This window comes from Narcine bancroftii, chromosome 3 (assembly GCF_036971445.1).
Source record: "Narcine bancroftii isolate sNarBan1 chromosome 3, sNarBan1.hap1, whole genome shotgun sequence".
In the NCBI taxonomy this organism is placed as follows: domain Eukaryota; kingdom Metazoa; phylum Chordata; class Chondrichthyes; order Torpediniformes; family Narcinidae; genus Narcine; species Narcine bancroftii.
Genome location: NC_091471.1, coordinates 168,089,056 through 168,110,172, shown reverse-complemented (window position 1 = coordinate 168,110,172; position 21,117 = coordinate 168,089,056). Strand labels below are relative to the sequence as shown.

The 21,117-nt window shown below is 43.2% G+C and overlaps 1 protein-coding gene across 3 annotated transcripts in view; it reads right to left on the bottom strand.

The window, feature by feature from the left end:
* Nucleotides 1-19,971, bottom strand: part of sgms2a (sphingomyelin synthase 2a) — a 138,818-nt gene extending 118,847 nt beyond the window's left edge. Inside the window, exon 1 of one of the 3 annotated variants that reach the window (XM_069925763.1) lies at nt 19,814-19,971. The gene's annotated coding sequence lies outside the window, so the exon portion shown is untranslated. The remainder of the gene's footprint in view (nt 1-19,813) is intronic. The other 2 variants (XM_069925760.1, XM_069925767.1) reach the window with 2 other exon arrangements.
* Between the last annotated feature and the right edge of the window lie 1,146 nt (nt 19,972-21,117).

The following is a 21,117-nucleotide window of genomic DNA, read 5'->3' as shown; positions in this document are numbered from 1 at the left end:
TTTGTGCATTATTGTATTTTGTGTATTAGAACATGACCATAAAGCATCTTAGTCTTCAAATACATAATGGTGCTAAACAAAACGGTTATTGGAGACACCAGGAAGGTTATACTTGAGCAGCAGAATCACCATGTCAAGCACAAAAGTCTGCAGACGCTTTGATTGTAGTAAAAAACACACTGAAATGCTGGAGGATTCAGGTCTTTTCAGCATAGATATATTGCTGATGTTTTGGGCCTGAGCCCTTCTTCAAGGAATGAGCACAATGCTTATTCCTTGAAGAACATCAGCAATATATCTTTGTTTTTTATGGACATTGAAAAGACCCGAGTTCCTCCAGCATTTTGGTATGTTTTTTACTACCAGAATTACTACGTCCAATTTTTATATTTTGTTACATTCCAGGATCTGACAAATTACAATCTGGGATGGGAGTTAAGGAAAACCCACATAAATAAAACAGGTGTGGGATTGGATTCAAGGTGTTGCCTTCCATAATACAATAGGTTATTTTGAGTTTTAACTTTTTTTCTTGCAGTGCTGGATAACAAGCTTCCCCGCACCAAAATATGTAGCCTTATTGGACTTGCTCATGACTCAGTGAAAATTTTCCTTTGGGTGACAAGCTTATAGGAGTCAATGTCATTGTTACACATGACAATTGCACGTGGGGCCAAGGTTAGACAAGTGTAACTGCAGCCCAAGGCAGAGTCTGCATGCATGCAAGTTACTATTTCACAGGAGTCCTTTTTTGGTTCTGAAACAACCCAAATAATAAACCTGCCACAAAAAGATAAAAGGAGGACAGAATAAACTATCTGGTAGAGCTCCAGCCAGGCAGGTCTGTGGCCTAGCTTCAATCCTGACATCTGGGACTGCCTTTGCAGAGTTTGCAGGTTCACTCTGTGACCATATGGGTTTCTTCTGGGTGCTCCTGTTTCCTTCCACATCCCAAATCCCTACGGGTAGGTAACATAATTTGACACTGCAATTTAACGCTAGAGTGTAGGTGAGAAGTGAAATCTGGGGGGGAGATGATGGGAATGGGGAAAGAATAAAGTGGGACTAATGTAAATGGGTGCTTGTTGGTTGGTGTAGACGCAGTATTGTAGGAATTCTGTGGAGGTTATATAGAGTCAAAGTTTTACAGCACAAAACAAGGTCCTTCAGCCCAACTCATCCATACTGACCAAGGTCCATACCTGAACTTAACAGAGGTACATTATGAGGCTGGTTTCAGAACTTCACTTCTCACCCATGGCCTTTGCCAAAACACCCAGGATAGGTTTATACTGAGAAACTTTAACTCTGTTTTTCTCTCTTTATAGATGCTGCTTCATGTGCCGGGTATTTTCAACACTTTTGCTTTTATTTTGGAGTTTATTAATATTCATTGGGTCTTCACTAGTTGGCCGATCACAGAATTCACGTGTTAACAAGTTAAATAGATAATTAATAAGAAAGGCATATAACAATAGAGCTTCTAGGAAAGAACTGGTCCCTCAGGCAGAGATCTCCTGTTATTATTATTGGAAAAGAGATAAAGGGGAAATTTATTGGAGAGGTTCAAGTTAATTCTGACAGTTACAAGGTGCAGTGATAGAGTTTGTTTTGTAGATGCAGTGAGCAGCCAACTTGTATATCTCATGCATAGTACAAAGTGCAAGGCACAGTACAGGAATGCAGTTACAGGGAGAAATCTGATGGTACAAAATCATCGAAAATTTCATCATTTTAAGAAAAGAGAATTTACTTTAAATGGCAAATGACTCCATTGAGAATCAAAGGATAAGGGACACAGGTTTGCTGATTATCCCCCCAACACAGTGCCTGGGTGCAGATTCAATCAAATAGGGAATGACTATAAAATGAGGGGGGTAGGGAAGAATTACAGAGCTTGGAGAAGTGGGATATATTAGAGAGTCCTTTTAAAGAGCTGGCACAGGTAAAATGATCTGAAACATGTGCGCTATGTCACTTTATGGGGTTGGAGCTAGTCTGGCTGGCAAAGTTAAGAGGACAACCTCTGCCTCCCAGAGAGACAGGCGAGTTTCTGCAGGTATCAGCTGGTGTCTCATAATGAACAAATGAACAAGCTGATCCAAATATTCCAGTGTGGTGTCATGGGCATATCAGCCCTTTGGAATGGGAGAGGAAACAGGACCATCCAAAGGGAGAACATTCAAACTCCACACAGAGAGTATCCAAGGTCAGGATTGAACCCACGTTTCAGGTATTGCGAGACACAGGCTCCACCAGCTGCACCGCTGTGCTAAGTTGACCTGGAAATTAAATTTTATTTAATCTAAGTCCATGCAGATACTTCAGGATGCTTTAATGCATATATAAACATTGATGTTATCAAATCTCATTGACTATTTTCTCTCTGGATGGTATAAAGTCAATTATAGTTTTGAAGTTTCAGAATTACTGTTCCCCCACTCGCAGATTAGGATATCACTTTGCTCAGCACCTCCTCTCCTTTCGCAACTACAGCAGCCTCCCAGTGGCCAACCATTTCAAAACCGAGTGACACTCCCGCACTCACGTCTTTCCATGTGCACTATTCCACCCAGACCACCTGTAGAGTGGAGGAACAATGCCTTATTTTCCCGTCTGGACACCTTCCAGCCACATGGCTTGAACATTGACTTTCCTGCTTTCCATTAAACCTGCTCGCCTTTTCTTCCCCCTCCCCCTTTCCCGTCCTTCCAGTTCTTCCGCCCACCCAACCATCCCTTCTCCTGCTCATTGCTGCTGTCCCATCCCTCCTTTCTCCACCTATCATCTCCTGCCTTTGCCAACCACCTCCACCCTTTTGTTCAGATACCTGCTGGCATTTTCTCATACTTTGATGAAGGGCTCAAACCCAAAACATTGGTTATGTATTTTTACTTTTACTACATAAAGGACACTGTTTGATCTACTGAGCTTATCCAGAATTTTGTGTTTTTTACTTTGCACATAGGAGTCCACACTCTGGCCAAATAAGAGAGACTCCCTATGACATTTAATGGCATGACATTCACAAAATCTTCTGCAATTACCTTACTTTGGACTAGTTTCCCACCTACAAACACATATGTATCCTGTCAGTTGAAACAAATTAGAAGCTCGGTATACTATCACTAGCGGCTCACCTCCCAACGTGCCAAATTCTCAGAACCATCCACAATCCAGATATCAGGATATCCTTTAATAGTTTAGGTATTATGAAAAACATAACGCTATCATGGACAAGAGAGATTACTTGACCAGTAACAAATCCAGCAGCCCAAAGATTCACTTCCCACCACTGGTGCTCTGTGGTCAGTATATCCAGAAGATTGGCGAGATTGATCTGAATCATTCATTCGCTTTATTTCACCATTGATGCTGCCTGTCCTGCTGAGTATTTCTTGCATTTTCTATTTTTGTTTCATATTTCAAGCGCGTTCTAATCATATTAATAAATGATCAACTATTTAAAATGTTAACCAACATTCCAATTCCAGCACTCATTGGTTTCTGCTTATCAGCTATTCTTTAAATTCTATTTGATCAGTCTAATTTTCAAGGATTTTGAAAAGTGAGAAGAATTTTATGTTCCTCCAAAAAGTACAGAATCTTATATTTTACTGGTGCACAGTCCTACAGGCCTCCCAGCGATAATGTTTCATAAATAATTGCAAGATCACCCCTCAGTTCCTGGAGAGGTTTTCTTTCTTGCTTTATTCCAAATAGTGGATCACACAGTCCCTTAGCTTCCTTCTATTTTCACCCACCATGTCAGTATTTTAAACAACACAGACAACATCAAGAGTTAAACCTTCAAGCCTCAAAGAACAATGCACGTCAGAAAGCACAATGTGATGATTTTAGCTGAATCATGTGCGGTCGATGTGCCTTCCAGGTCACTCCATGGTGTTGAGGAGATGGTGAGGAAGGAATAGGACAATGGCAGCAGGAGATGCATGGAGAAATTGACATACTGAATAAGGGAGCCAGGTGTAATGATGTTAGATGATACATGGTGTGTGGAGGCCCCTGTGGACCATGACCAGGTGGGCCAGTGGTTAGCTTCTAGGCTGTAATTACTTTGTTACTTCAGTGAATTCTATGCCATGATTTCAACAACAATGTCTTTCAAATAAGTTGTCACCTGCACATTTAGGCTTTTAGATTCAGAAATGAAATATCAAATGCTACATTTGCAAAGTGATAATAATGTTTAAAAGAACATCAAGATCAAATTCTCTTGTTCATTGCTGCACTCACCAATCTTGTCAATTTATCTGACAGTTTATGCTGAAGACACCACCAAAGCAAGTTAATGCCACTGGCTCCATGACTTCAAAGACCTCAATCAGCTCAAAGATAATCTCCAAATTCTTGGCACACCCCTCAGTTCAGGAACCTTGAAAAACCCTGATTTCAAAATCTTGAGCTCAGGAATCTGTGGTCAGTATGTCCAGAAGATTGGCGAGCATTGATCTGAAGTTAAATTGATGTTGTCTGTGTTGTTTAAAATGCTGACATGGTGGGTGAAAATAGAAGGAAGTTAAGGCACTGTGTGATCCACTATTTGGAATAAAGCAAGAAAGAAAACATCTCCAGGAACTGAGGGGTGATCTTGCAATTATTTATGAAAGGTGGGCTCCCTAAGCCCACCTTTGCTCAGTAGAGCCTCTGACAAGGATCTCTCTAATAACTTTGTGTGGCTCAAGGTTAAATATTACATGCAAGCTGTTGTTGTGCAACCTCACTCAATAGTTGGCCTGTCAGGAATTACAGTATCCTCCTGATCGCTCTCAATAGGCCCCTTCAGGTGGAACCTCTGCCTTGAGGATGGCAGCAGGAGCAGATCTTAACCTGCAGACTCATCTTTCAGGTGGCAGCCCTAAAAGGCTGCTTGCAGCGTTGCCTGGAACACCTGAAAGGGTCTATTTATATCCAGAGGTGCCTTGTAGCGCCTCCGGATCTGATGGAGGCAGGGCGATTAGTCCCACAGTGCTACCCATCATAAATATGCGACATTGCAATGGCCATCTTCACTACCCATAACCCCCACGCAGGTGGAACCGCTCTGCGTGGGGGATTATGGGTAGGGAAGACCGCTCTTGCTATGCCGCATTTTGAATTGGCCCTGATGCAGGACCGGCCAGCTGAGTTGTGACAGCTCTCACCGGCCGCTCCCTGACGGCCACCCCTGCCCCGACGTGGTGACCCTGCCCTGACGTACCCCCGCCGGCCACCCCGACGTACCCTCGCCGGCCGCCCCTGCCCAGACATTCCCCTGCCGGCCGCCCCTGCCCTGACATTCCCCTGCTGGCCGCCCCTCTCCAGTAGGGCAGGGTCTGTCAGGTAGTGGGGCAGGGGGCAGCTGTCAGGTTGCGTGGAGTGTGTCTGTCAGTTGGATCTTCAGCTGATAGAGTCATCAGCCCACCCCCAGGCAGCTGCTTACAGCGGCTGCACATTCAGGTGCCTTGGCAGAGCTTAGCACCCCATCGATTATCCCTCCCTGAGGAGGGCTGGTGTCGGTGCCTCGGAGGCGCTTTCAGGGTATTTCAGGGTATGTCTTTAGCTGCATGGGGGGAGAATATGCGGCTTTACAATGGGGTGTTCAGGCCACCTGAAAGTGTCTAATTATACAAGATCAAACCAGTTACACTGGATCTGGGACAGTCACAACCTAACTGAAAGAGGACTTCAGGAACCATTTGCAACACACCTAACATTATAGCGCTATCTTCTGCGTCACAAACAATGCATTTAATAACCACTCTGAAGTACATTCTGGCAAACCACCTCCTTGGTGTATAGTTGCATTATTTTTAAATACATGTTTTTAATAAAGAAAATAAAAGGGATTTATCGTCTGAAGATGTGATAAAACTAAATTTAACTAACCTGTGCTTTTAACTCAATTCAGTAAGTGGCAGGCTTATGCTACCAAAAATCATAAAAGATAGTGAGTTGGCCGAAATATTTCTAACAAATCAAAAAGCTTTTTAGAGCAGACCGCTCCTCGAGTGAAGCTGCAAGACCTATTTTCTATTCATTGAGGAATAAACTTACATTTAAATACCCTTTCAGACCTCAGAACAGAGATAACATAGCAGTTTGCAATTAAGCATACTTAAATAGTAATCTGTTTTCTAACTGCACAGGGCTGAAGTGGCAGGGGGGTTTGTTTTAATTATGACCCAGAGTTAGGCCCAACAACATTATCTCTTGTGTCCCATAAAGATTAATTCTTGGCCCACTATTTTGTTTCTTAACTACAAGCTGCCCTCAGCAGCATCACCCAAGAACAGTTTCTTCTTCTCTGTTGATAAGAGTGCTATTTATTATTTACTTCTCAGTTATCTCCAGAATGAACTTGACTGTTTGTCAACTGAGTCCCAAGATCAATTTCCAGTTACGTTCCATCCACTTCCACCCCCAGAATTCTCTCCTTAGCTCATTCTTTAACTTTGAAACCCTTATGCAGGGCAAGTGTTACCACCTGACTTCTCAAGTCCTCCCCAGCTGATTTGCATTATTTTATGTTTTGTGTTCATCTCTCTGAACCGACAAAGATCAAATATGAACTGCCATCCAAACAAATGACCATGCTATCAACACTGATGCTGCAGTGCAATGCTGAGCACGTTCAAAATTCTCATCTGTTCCACATGACCTTGTCCATTCTGTGCTTACTGACCCAAGCTGGCTTCTCATGGAATAAAGTCTCAGAATTAAAATTTGCCCATGGTGTTCAAGTCATTCCATATTTCTATATACGCCCCACCCTATTTCTATATCCATACAAACCCCAAATGCTCACAGGCAAACTAGATCTTAAACCACCCAGCAATTAATTTTCACTCAATCCTCCCCTCCATGACAACAGCCCTGAAGGCTCTCTTCATTCATCGAGCATTTGTTCACCTGTTCTTATACAGCTCATGGTAAATTTTGTTCACTACCATCCTTATTATTCGGTTTCCCATCTTACAGACCATCCTATAACTGAGACATGCCTTGGGACATTTTACACATTCATGGTTCCATGGTTACAGACCATTCTAATAATGAAAGAAATGTTGCAGAAACAAGATTATAGGACTAGATAGTTGACTTTTGGATTGGGAATCGGAATTTAAAGTTTAATACTATATTGGGGGAATTTAGAGCTCTTCTTCCCACAAGATCGTTAGATTTCTTTTTATGTCGGAGAACAGGTTAGTCTTGACTACACAAGAATCCTTTCCGGGTGGAGCAAGCTTACAGTATTCCTCTGCGGCGACAGCTGAACACAATCTGCTGGAGGGTCAAGTATGATCAGTGGGAGAAAAAGGATGGATGATGTTTCAAGCCAAAACCATTTCATGAGACTAGTTACATGTGGCAGAGACATCTGTAACAAGGATAGGGTGGGAGGGGAGGGACAAGCATCCCCCTCCCTTTTTTTGTAATTGATGAACCATGCAAACGTGAAACATGACAAATGCAGTAGATTGGTAGACAGATAAAAAAGAGAAGCAAGAGAAACCAAGGGGTCTGCAGTCTTCTAATACATCGTCTAGATATTGTGCTCCTCCACTCCAGAGTGAAATTCTAGGCTGACACTACAAAGTGATTCTCAAGTTGTCTTGCATTGTCAAAAGTTTCACCTTATAGCGATAGCTACACGGAGGAAACGAGATCAGAAACTACAAGCTGGACTCAGCTTCGTTCCCAACTGATTGAATTCAAAAGGCCAGGCTGCACCTTAAGTGGCGGCTGTCAAGTCCCGCCCCCGCATTGGCTGTGACGTGATGATGCAGCCGAGAGCGCATGCATGGCCCCTCCAGCCCGAACCCGGCGACGCCATCTTGACACTGCTGCCATGGCCATCACACACGGAGCTGGTTCGCCTGCGTCGCCATGTGCGCCGCCACAACCTTTCAGATCTATTATTAAACCAAGGCTCCACCTGCTCTCACAGAGGGATAAGAAATTATTGGAAACACATAGGAGACTTGCAGTTTCTGAAATCTGGAGGAACTCAGCAGTTTGAGTAATATCAGCAGGGGGAAAAAAAGAATGGTCTGCAGCCCTTCATCAGAAATGCTTCATTGCCTGGTGCTATTTTGAAGAAGCAGAGAGAAGTCCTAGTCAGTATTGATCATGACCTTAATTATGGGAACTTGCTATCAACACATTGGTCATCTTGCCTCCCTCCCTATAAAATACTTCCAGTGGTTGTTAAGTGCTTTGGTAACTATGAATAAGTAACTGAATGCCATTAAACCAAACTGGTCTTTACTTCAGAATTTCAAAGAGAGTGGCCTACCACTGTGTTATACATCATATATTTAACACAGTAGCACATTCTCTGAGTTCAAAGCAACACTTCCTTCAAAGAAAAATCACTTGCCTAATTCTAATTAGGAAGAAAGAAAATGTGAGGAGTATTTAAGAAGGAAGGCACCTTAAAAATCCAATTATTATTCTTCCAGCAAGCTACATGAAAGATCATTTATTTTCTTCAGCATCCAATATGTTCTGTTTGTAATAGCTCCGGTACTTTGTGCCTTCACAGTTCAGTAGGCTCAGAGGAACTGAGCAGTCTACTTAGTTTGGTCACAGCCATGATATGGACCAAAGGAGTTATTAAAGAAACAAATTCAGTGAAGACTGGCTCCAGCCAAGTGCATCATAGTCCCCCATGTTTTTTCTCACTCCAATGTTGTAGCCTGATTCCTACAACTATCCTGTGGGAGTACAACTAATCTACAGAAACAAAAAATTTGCCAGTGTTTCTAATGTCATACCAAACTCCTGAGGAAGTAGAGACACTGACGATGCCATTGGAGTGCTGGGTCCAGGATAATGACTCCCAAGAATTTAAATTTGCTCATCCTCTCAACCTCAGATCTCCCATTGATCACTGGATTGTATACCCCTGGTTTTCCTTTCCTGAAGTCAACAATCAGCTTAGTTTTGGTGACATTGTGAGGAAGGTTCAGCCATGTTCTCAATCTCCATCCTGTCTGCGGACTCATCCCCTTTCTTTACACAACCCACTACTGAGGTATAATTGGCACATGTGTGGATGGTGTTGTTGTACCGAGCCACACTTCCATAGGTGTAAAGTGAGTAGATCAGGGGGCTAAGAACACAGCCCTGTGGTGCTCCAATACTGATGGAGATTGTGGAGAAGTTCTTACCAATCATCACTGATTATGGTCTGGAGGTGAGGAAATGTATGATCCAATTACACAGTGGGGTGTTAACCCCCAGGTCTTGGTTTGCTGATCAATTTTGAGGGGATGATGGTGTTAAATGCCAAACTGTAGTCGATAAAGAGCATCCTGATGTACGCTTCTTTGCTGTCCAGGTGTTCCAGGGATTTGTGTGGAGCCAGTGAGATGGCATCCGCCATAGACCCATTACTACGATAGGTGAACCGGAACATATCCATGTCACCACTCAATACGCGAAATGGCCGACGAATGCGACAACTGCGCAGATCACGAGGGGGGCCAACGACCTACATCCCAGGTGTCCAACAGCAAGCAATGGCAGGAACACCATCCAGTCGGAGATCGGAACTGCCGTGACACCCACTCCTGACATCAGCAGCGAGGAGTGAATACAAGCAGTCCTGCCAGTGCAATAAATCAGTCTTCAACTTCGTGTGTCCTCTTTCCACACTTCGTGGCAGCGTACATTGGTGACCCCGACAGCTCAGATCAGCAGTTGGACCAGAAGATGATGGAACAAGCAGCTCTTTGTGCTGTTTTGTTGAATCTGGGTGCCGCAGCCATTCATGGATTGAACAGACCAAGGCCCAGTTCCAACTTCGACAGATCACCACTGACGATACCCATTACTACTATGTGGTGAACTCACTCAACCAGGAGATAGCAGCAAGGGTCATCAATTTCCTACGGTAGACTCTGGAGCAAGGCAAATAAAATGCCTTAAAAGGAGTTATTAACCCGCACCTTCAGGCTCTCAAGGCACAAGCGCACCGCCCGATTGCTGCATATGGACAGTTTGAGGGACAGGGCCCCCTCTACCCTCATGAGCGAAATGCTCGCCCTTGTTGAGGGACACAGGCTTTGCCTGCTCTTCGAGCAGATTTTCCTGGAGCAGCTGGCCGAAGATATCTGACTCTTGCTCGTTGACAAGGATTCAGCCATCCCAGGAAAGTCGCAGCCCGGGCAGCCATGCTCTGGAGAGCAAAAAAAAGAAAATGCCGCCTCAGTGGAGCAGATCGTTAGGCCCCACACACAGCCGACAACAAGGCCGCAGCAAACAGAAAGGCCAGTGGACCCTCGACCCAAGAGTATTGCTGTCGTCATTAGCAATGGCAATGCTGCCCACCCTGCATGTTTCAGGAAAATGCCATGGCCAACCATTGTTAATGGCTGCAGCGGTTGGCCAACTTGACAGCCTCTTTCACGTGTGGGAGTCTGTCAGGAGGATGCTTCCTCATGGACAATGGCACCGAAATAAGTTTTCTCCTCTCCCCTCCGCCAGCCTATGACACCCGGAAACAGCAAACCGGGCCCGGCACTGAGGGCATCGAACAGCACCACCATACAAACGTTCGGCACCTGCACCGTCCCCCTCCACTTCTGCAGCAACTGGTTCATGTGGATAGTCACGATTGTGGCAGTGGCGCAACCGCTCCTGGGAGCAGACTTCCTGCAAGCCCACTGCCTGCTGGTGGACTTTAAAGGGCAGCGATTGATGCATGCCAGAACTTTTAAAATCACGTCCCTGGGGAAGCCAAAGTTACCTGGCGTACTCAGCCATCAGGACTTTTGTTAAAATGGTAGCCAGTAGATTCATCTGGCATCCTTCGGAAACAGATCAGTCAGTAGGCCAAGACCTGCACGGTCTGCTAGACATCCAAAGTTCTGACGCATATCAAGGCCCCCCACCTCCCAAAATTTTCAAGCCAGCACGATATCAGTTCAGCCACATCTACATTAACATTGTAGGGCCGCTGCCAGTCTCCTGTGGAGTGAACCATCTCCTCACCATGATTTTCCACTCCACGAGGGGTGGTCCCGCTGGCTGATACAACCACCTAGACCTGCACCAGGGCACTGATTAATACTTGGTTGTAGAGGTTTGGAGTCCTGGAGGTACATAGTTCACTTCATGGCTCTGGGCGGCACTGGCTAAATTGCAAGAACGCAGTTCCACCATACCACGGCATACCATCCTCAGGCCAACAGATTGGTGCTAAAGGCAGCCTTGATGGTCCGACTAAGGGGCCGGTTGAGTTACCGTGGGTTCTCCTGGAGATCCACACTGCACTGAAAGAGGACTTCAACACATCCAAGATGGTATAAGGCGCACCCTTGGTAATACCGGAGGGAGTTCTTAACTAACGCCAAGGATCCTGAGGATACAACTGCCTCATTGACTAAGCTGAGGGAAAAATTTGCTGCAGGGCCATGCCAGAACCTACATCCCCAAAGACAGAGACCTGTGACTTCGTTTTCATTCAGAGGGGGGCACATTAAACACCTCTGCAATGGACGTATGATGGGCTATATAAAGTAATTAGGCACAACGGATCAACATGCCACATGTGCTGAATATCAGTGGAAAGGAAGAGACTTTAATGATTAACCGCCTCAAACCAGCACACCTAGATATTAGCCAACCAGTCTCTCCACAGCCCCATCACAGGGAGGTAGGCCACCGAAATCCGATCACCAGTGTTTCTTTTTGTGGGGGGAGAGGTGTCATGTAGCGGCCTGCTAACCATGATGTGACCCAGTACACAAAAGGGCCGACGAATGCGGTGACCGAGCAGACCTCGCAGGTGTCAACGAACTTCGTCCTGTGACCACCACACGGCAGGAAACCACGCACAACAGCAGGAATGCCACCCAGTTGGAGATCGGCACTGCCACGATGTCACTCCCGGTGTTGGGAGTGAGGAGAGAATATAAACAGAGCTGCCAGTGCAATAAATCAGTCTTCAACTTCGACTCCTCGTGTCTTTCCACACTTTATGGTGCACGCACACTACAAAAAAAATGTTTTGGATTCTTAAATAGTTTTGGCCTGAAACATTAACCCTTCTTTTTCTCCCACTGATGCTGTTCAATTCACTGAGTTCCTTCAGCAAATTGTGTTTAGTTTCACGTTCCAGCATCTGCAGTCTCCAGTGCATCTCATCATATCCTGAAGTGGGTGACACAGGTAGGCAGGTTGGCGATGAAAGCCCTTGCCTTCATCAGCCAGCGCATGAAGCATACAAGTTGGGGCATCATCTTATAGTTGCACAGATGTTCTTAAGGCCACATTTGGAGCTGTGTGGGCAGTTCTTGTTGCCCTGCCACAAAAAGGGTTCAACCACAACAATCACAAGAATATTAGTCAGATTGGAGGATTTGAATTATAAGGAGAGACTGGATAGGCTTGTACTTGTTCCCCTAGAATATTGGAGGCTGATCAGTGACCTTATAGAGCAATACAAAATTATGAGGGGCATAAATAAGGTGAAAGGTCAATCTTTTTCCTAGGGTAGGGGAGACTGAAACCAGAGGGCACAGGTTTAACTGGATAGAGGAAAGATTTAAATGGGACTGGAGGGGCAATTCTTCTGTGTCATATACCTCTATGACATCACTATAACTGAGCAAGATTGATTTTCCTCACATAATTTATATTTAATTATGCCTACTAATTTATTTTTTTTTTTTAAATGTCTTGCTTTTCTTAAGAAAATTTGCTCTGGTCTCTGTTCTACCTAGTCTTTGCACAGGCTTTGTTCTCTGAAAAAAGTAGCCTGGGTGTAACATTTACTGAGTGGTGAGGGATCCTCTCGGCTTCCAAACTCATTGGCTCAATGAGTACCTCTTACCTCCACTTGTTCCCCAACTTCAATTTGCTGTCGCGTGTATCAAGGTGCAGTGAGAAAGTTCGTTTTGCAAGCACTCTGGCTGGACATCCCATGCATAGTACTGCATAGTACAACAAGTAAAATGGCAAACCATTTAGGACTGAGATGAGGAGGAATTTCTTTACCCAGAGGGTGGGGAATCTGTGGAATTCATTGCCACAGAGGGCAGTGGAGGCAGGTTCATTAAATCTATTTAAGAGGGAATTAGATCTATTTCTTCAGTATAAGGGTATTAAAGGTTACGGAGAGAAGGCGGGGACGGGGTACTGAACTTTAAGATCAGCCATGATCTCGTTGAATGGCGGAGCAGGCTCGAAGGGTCGAATGACCTACTCCTGCTCCTATCTTATATGTTTCTATGTTTCTACAGTGCAGAAGTGCAGTATCAGGGAAAGATCAAATTACAGGAGGAATCAGTTATAGGATCACCCCCACCTTGCTGTGTTACAGGTGCACTCAAAAGTTAAATCCTCTTGTCTACCTTTTAAGTCATCCAATTTCTAATAATTGCCAGAGGAACACGACAACTAGAAACAGAACAATTGAGGCTTACAGGCTGGACTTTCTATTCTTGTGGCATTTCCATCAGCTTGTAAACCATGCTGCGTGGAGAATAATGTACAATCACCGTCATTTACACTACAACCTTAGGGAATAACTTCCCGCGAATGAACTCTCCCACAAAATGTCAGTTGCCCTTGACCTGATACCTTTGACTGCACCATCCTCTAACAAATGCTGAATAATTGTTGCATTTGTGCAGGTGCCCATTTTCTACAATTAATAAAAATCATGATAAATTTGCAGCTGTCGATCGAAGGTTCCATACAAGACGAATCCTTGGTTTAGCACTACATTCAGTTTGAAGTTCGAGAAAGAATTTACAATTTAAGAGTCTTTCACACCATCAATGGACCATTGGTGAAGATAACAGTAAATGGATATGTATCAAACCCATTTAAATTAAGTAGGTTAACTAGACAGGGATGTCCACTATCTCCCTCACTGTTTGCTTTAGCAATAGAACCATTGGCAGAACTGATAAGAACAGAAAATCAAATAAAATGGATAAAAATAAAGGAGAAGGAATATAAAATCAGTTTATTTGCAGATGACATCATAGTACACTTAACAGAACCAGAAATATCAATAAAAGAACTACATAAGAAATTGAAGGAATATGGAGAAATATCAGGGTACAATATCAACGCAAATAAAAGTGAAGTGATGCCAATGAGTTATACGGATTATAAGAATTTTAAAAAGAATCACAAGCAATCCGATACCTAGGTATTAGAATAGATAATAATTTAAGCCACTTGTACAAATTAAATTATCAGCCACTAATAAAGAAATTGCAGGAAGACTTAGAACATTGGAAAGAATTACCGCTAATGTTGATAGGGAGGGTAAATTGCATTAAAATGAATGTCTTCCCAAGGATACAATACTTATTTCAATCGTTACTAATTCCCTTAACAGAGAAATTCTTTAATAAACGAAGGAGAATAATAAGGAAATTTTTATGGAAAGGTGGGAAACCAAGGATAGCGTTAGATAAATTAACAGAGAGGTACAACCAAGGTGTTTTGCAGTTATCAAACTTTAAAAATTATTATAGAGCAGCACAATTAAGGTATTTATCAGATTTTTATCAGACAAGGGAAAAACCAGATTGGACTAAGATAGAGCTAGATAAAATAGGGGAAAAGGTACCGGAACATATACTTTATAAGTGGGATAAAAAGCTGGTGCAATATAAAAGCTGACCAGTATTGCATCATTTACTCAATATATGGAAGAAGATTCACTTAGAAAGGAAAAAAACAAATGACCAAATACCAAAATTATTATTGACCTAAAATCAGCTAATCCCTTTTACAATAGATAACCTTTCCTTTAGTGAATGGGAGAGAAAAAGAATTAAAAGAATAGAAAATTGTTTTTTGGGAAATAATTTATTAACATTTGAACAAATGAAGTACAAATATGGAATAACTCATGGTACTATGTTTGCATACCCTCAACTGAAAACCTACTTAAAGGACAAATTTGGAAGCAGACTGAGATTACCAGAAGGAAGCAGCTTTGAATATGTGATTACAGACACAATGATAATTAAAAGATCTAACGAACATGTACATAAAGCTGCAAGAGAAGGAAAATGATGAAATAAGCTATAAATCGAAACAAAAGTGGGAAAAAGATTTAAACAAAGATAAAAAATGAAATGGGAAAAGTTATGCTCTGGAACTATGAAGAATATGATAAACACAAGGTTACGCATGATACAGTATAATTGGTTACACAGGTTATATATCATGCCTCAAAAGTTAAAAGAATGGGATCCAACATTATCAGATAGATGTTTTTGCTGTAAGAATGAAATGGGAACAACAGTACATGCAATTTGGGAATGTGAGAAAGTGAGAGAGTTTTGGGAAGATCTAAATCAGGTATTAAATAAAATCACAAAAAATCACATACCAAAAAATCCAGAGATGTTTCTTCTAAGTAATATAAGAAGTAAAGAATTAGGCCTCACACTGGATGAAGCGCAAAAAAGATTTATTATGATAGCCTTAGCTATAGCAAAAAAATGTATAATGTCAACTTGGAAATCAGAAGAAAAAAAATCCCAAAATCTTCATCACAAATGACATTTTAAAGAACATTCCCTTCTGTGGTGATGAAACTAGCACATGGCTTCACCCATCAATAGCAACGCAGCCATGCCCATTTGATCTGATAGGAGTGATGCCCATAGAGGGATCAGGTTTCACCAGAAAACTCCAAGGCTGTTCTTTCACTCAGCCCTTTAATCTGCACTTAAGGGGAGTCAGATAAGATTTTTTTTTAAAGATGGAATTTGTGTGATTTTACCAGACTGAAGAATGTCTCACACATGAACAACCAAAACTCAAATTCTCCATTTCCTTACACAAGTTTATACTGCATACTGGAAGTGTGGTAATTATAGAGGGGGACTTGCAATGTCCTAATCATGGAATGCCTGCAGTTAACTTTAGATTACAGGCATTCTGGGAAATTTATTAGGGGTCTTGGAGGCAAAATTTCAGAATGCGAATGGCACCTTCATTCCCATTTCATCCTTTTTACTCAATATGCATTCCAGGAAAATGGGAATAATTTCCTGGAATACAGCAGCTGTGTAAAAAACATGAGGCTCGTTTTAGCAACTAAAAATATTGCAACTAAGTGCTCAACTGAATCAAGAAGCAAGATCCACCAATTCATTCCCTTGTCATCTATCCCTGTGACTGCTGGAGATGCTCCACTTGTGCCCACACCTGCTCCCTCACCACCATATTTTCTCCCAAATGAAGTAACACTTCACTTGTGAATCTGCATGGGCCAGCTACTGCATCTAGCAACCAAGTCATGGTTTCCACCACATCAGTGGGACTGGATGCAGACTGCGAGATCACTTCATTGAGCGCCTTCGGAGGAATAACATTTCATTCCATCTGGGCACCTGTCAACCACATGACACAAGTTTCCATTAGTCACCAAGCCCGTCCATTCCCCCATCTCCTCCAGCTCTGCATACATAGCTATCCTCTCCCCCCCAATCAATTTTCACCTTTCTTCTCCTGTCCTCCTATCCATGTCCAATTATTGACTTTTGCCTGTCGGCTTGTGCTCCTCCCCTGCTCTTCCTTCCTGTCATTTTATTCAGGCATTTTTTTGCTCATACCTTGAAGAAGGACTCAGGCCTGAAACATTGGTTATACATCTCCTATGACCTGCTACAAGACCTTGTGAATTCCTCAAGCACTTTTATTTTACTACAATCACAGAGCCTGCAAACTTTTGTGTTTCATTACAAAAGAACCAAGACAACATGTTTATGGAGCACTTTTGCACCTTAGAATTTTGACCAAAGGACAAATAAATACAGGATGTCAATGACTATAATCAATGTGATTTTTGTGCAATTTTCCTTATTTTGTACATAACTGACATGTAACTTTGTTAAATCCCACTATTCACTGTTCTCTTGATTTGTTCCTGACTTTATCAGTGAACCCCATAGAGTCATCAACTCTTATCATCAAAGCATTCATCTTTGCCCTTTCCACTACGTGGCAGAGAGTGATAAACTCTCAGCAGGTCGCTCTGTCACTCTTGCATCAGGAACCTGTTAGACAATCATAAAACAACTCTCTCAGGTGCAGAGGTGGGACAATATTCTTGTTGCCCTCGCTAATGTCAATCTCTGTCTCATTAATACAGGTTCATCATCAGATTGTTATTTGTGGGATCCTGCTAGGCAGAAATTAGAGGCACACTTGTGCTGCACAGAAACAGGCCCTTCAGCAGATATTGTCCATGATGACTTTTTTTTTGCCCATCTACACATCCTATTTACCCATCTCTGCCTTTGTCCCACTGTCTCTGTTAGCGTGGCCATTGGACCTACTTCCTTGATGGCAAAACTCTGAGAATCCCACCAAGGTGCTGTACAAATGCAATTCTCTTTAAAAAAAAACAAAATGAGAGCTTCAGCAAGGCAGTTTCAATTCTAACCACCAGCACTGTGAGAAGTTTGCCTGCTCTCCTGTGACCAGGTGGGTTCCCTCCAGTTTCTCCTTTGTCTTGTGTATCAAGATGCAGTGAGGAAGCAATCCAGCTGGTGAATATATACAATGCCCTCCATAATGTTTGAATCAAAGACACTTTCCCCCCCCCCCCCCCTTTATTTGCCTCATGCTCCATCATTTTAAGTTTGTATTCAAACAATTCACGTGATTAAAAAGCACATTTCAGATATTTTATTCAAGGTTATTTGTATATATTTTGGTTTGACCATGTAGAAATTACAACACTTTTTATACATAGTCCTCCCATTTCAGGGCACAATAATGTTTGGGACATTTGGCTTCACTGCATTTAAACATACCTTCACTTAAGTATGTTTAATTGCTTCATTGGTGTTCGGTTTTCGTCAAAGCTTTTGATCACTTCTGAGTCTGTTGTTGCCATTTTTCAACACAAGGACCAGAGTTGTACTAATGAAAGTTAAATAAATTTCTACATGGTCAAACCTAAATGAATACAAGTAACTTGGAATAAAAATCTGGAATACGCACTTTAATCACATCTGAATTGTTTAATTACAAATTGTCAACAGTGGAGCAAAGGGGAAAATAAAGGAAAAAAGTGTCTTTGTCCCCAACATTATGGAGGGCACTGTGTCTACATACACACTTTTTTTGTTTGTTCAGCATTCTCACTGCCCATGGGGATGAATTGTTTCAGCCTGGTAGTGCTCGCTCTGATGGTCCTGTTTCTCATTCCCGAAGGGAGTAGCTGAAAGATGCTGTGCGCGGGATGGTAGGAGTCTTCAACAATTTTGCACACCCTCTTCAGATCGTATCAAGGGGGGGGGGGGGTGAGGTGAAGAGAAGGGAGACTACAGTGATCCTCTCTGCTACTATTATGGTCGTGTGGATTGACCTCTCATCCATTTCTCTGCAGCAACCATACAACACTGTGATATAGCCGGCCAGGATACGCTTGATATTGCTCCTGTTGAGGTAACCTTGCCCACTTCAGTCCTCTCTGGAAGATTATCTCAGTCACTGTTGCGCCTTCCTGACAAGTGAGGAGATGTTGTGAGACCACAATATGTCACTAAGTGGACTCCAAGGAACTTGGTGCTCTCTACTTCAGTGTTATGGATATTAGGTTGAGGGCAGTTGCACCTCATCCTCCTGAAGTCCATGATCATCTTCATCTTGTCCATGTTGAAATTTAGGTTGTTACTTTCGCACCATGTCACAAAATTTTCCATCTCTTCTCTCTGTAGTGTGATTTATTGTTGTTGATAAGGCCAACTCGTGTTGTATTATCTGCAAACTTCTCCACCAAACTCTGGGGAATGATTGTATGAAACACAGAGCTGAAATCGAGAAGCATCAGCCTGACGTATGAGGAGTCTTTCTCCAGGTGGGTCAGGACAGGTGGAAGACACAAGGCAAGAGCATCATCAGTGCAATGTTGCCATCTCAGATGTTTTTATTACTTCCTCTGGCCACACATTCCAGAAAACCACCACTCTCTGTCTAAAAACACAGCTCGACTCATCAACCTCCTGTAAATGAGAATCAGCTCCAAAAAGCAAGTGGGGAAAACAAGGTTAATGGGTCATATTGTCTCCTTCAATGTTTCAAACAACTGCTGATACCTGAATTGCATGCCCGAGACACAGGGCAAACATGACAGAAAACAGAAAATGTCAGGCCCATCGGCCCACATCAATCCTTCCCCACTCACAGCTACTCTTGCATCCACTTAAGAGTTTTTTTTAAAATGCCCCCATTGTAGCAGCCTCCAACACCACCTCCCAGCAATGCATTCCACCCACCATTCTCTGTGTTATGGAGTGAACATCCCCCCCCCCAAAAAAAAACCTATAGTTTAGAAAAAACAAGCAGGAAGAGCAGAGGAAATAGGGTCGTGGGCACAGTAGAGACCCTGGGCCAACCAGGAGAGTGAATCAGTAAGTCTCGGCAGTGGCGACGAGCCCAGGAAACTGCGCTGCAATGCCAGGTAACCCTCTCGCTTCCGCCACCGGCGTTCAACTCGCGAACCTCTCTCGCAGGGGGCCCCCAAATCCCCGATACTTTCTAGCGATGCAGCGCGCCAGAACGTGGAACCCCATCGAACTGAACCCCTGCGAAAGGAATCGGAGTCTCCTTCATGACCCGTCGCTTTCAAACGGGACCACTTGAATTCCAGCTCATTTGAGCCATGTCGTTGAAGTCTTTAAATACTTTGTAACCTTGACTTTTTTTAAAAACAGCTTCTATTCAACCTGATCCGCTTTAAACAGTTCCTCCCCCACCCACCCACCCACTTTCATGGTGGTCCCTTCAATCGGCGTCCGCCTCCCTTCACTCTTACCGTCTTCAGAAGTGTCCCTCACTTTTTTTTCATTGACAAACTTTCGCCGGCTCTTTGATCAAGCCCGGAGGACTCGTGCTGATCCATGTCAGCCTTTCCTGGAAACGAGATGAGTGTGTGCTGAGCCGGGGTACGGAGCAACCCAGCACCCTGCCCTCCGCCCATTGAACTGCAGGAACCCCGCCCTCAAGCTGCATCACTCCTCCTCCTTCCTATTTCGCCCCCCCCCCCCCAGTCAAGTCAAAGCTGGAAGCTCCGGATCGTTTCTACCCAGAGAATCGCTGCTAAAAATGGGAACTTTCGTTTAAACCAGAATTGATTTATGATTTTAAAAACGAACTTTTCCTTCCCCAAACTTTAAGGGGGGGGGGAGGGAGGAAGAGTGAGTTTCACACTAAACTGGGAGCAAGCCCGGAGTTCAGCTGATCAGGGCTCCAGATGGTGCCACGAGTCAGATAGGAGGGGTCAAACGGGCGGGTCAGTGGGCGCAGGCGGGCGCGGAGATTTCTGACTGTTCCTGAAGCACTTCGAAGTAAACTTGAGAAGTATAGTTATTGATAGATGCAGCCACAAAGCAAACTTCAACAAGCAAGCAATCCAACAATGGTTACGGTGATGTCATGCAAAAGACAGTTGTAGCCCAGAGTACAACGGATAACACTCAACATCTGGCTAAAATGTTGTTCTGGGGTCTGAGGGGGAGAAACACAACAGCCCCTTGAACAACACTTCACCTTTCCAAAAAAAGTCTCAACTCTTCACCCCTGTCTTTTTGAAATTAATTCCAAATCCTTAATTGGCCTTGCAATCAGAAATATCTGGTTTTTCAAATCAGTAAACACCCATTGACAGAGTTGAAGCTCATTATCCCTATTCGTATAAAGCGTCACTAATTGATCAAAGGGACTGTGTTTGGTGAACATTTTCAAGGTTTCCTCCCTGTGGACTAGCTAATTAATACATGATGCCTAACAACAGAAGATCTTTAAGGCATTATTTACACTTAACATCTCTGGCAGGTGGATTTATTTTGCCATAAAGATATGCAGACACCTGGGGAGGAGTCACGTGATGGAGTAGTGGCCGGTAGGAGAATACCAGCCCTCTCCAGAAAAGAAGAAATAAAGTGAAGAAAACTCAAAGTTCAAGAAACTCAAAACACAGCAAATAAAAGATAAAGTTATGGAGAAAAGAAAGAAAATGGCACCCAAGAAGGAAAAGCAAAAACAACAGAAAGAAAAAGAAGAAAAGACGCCGGAAGAGAAAGGAGAAGGCCTTACCTGCATGAAGAAAAGAGCCTGTTC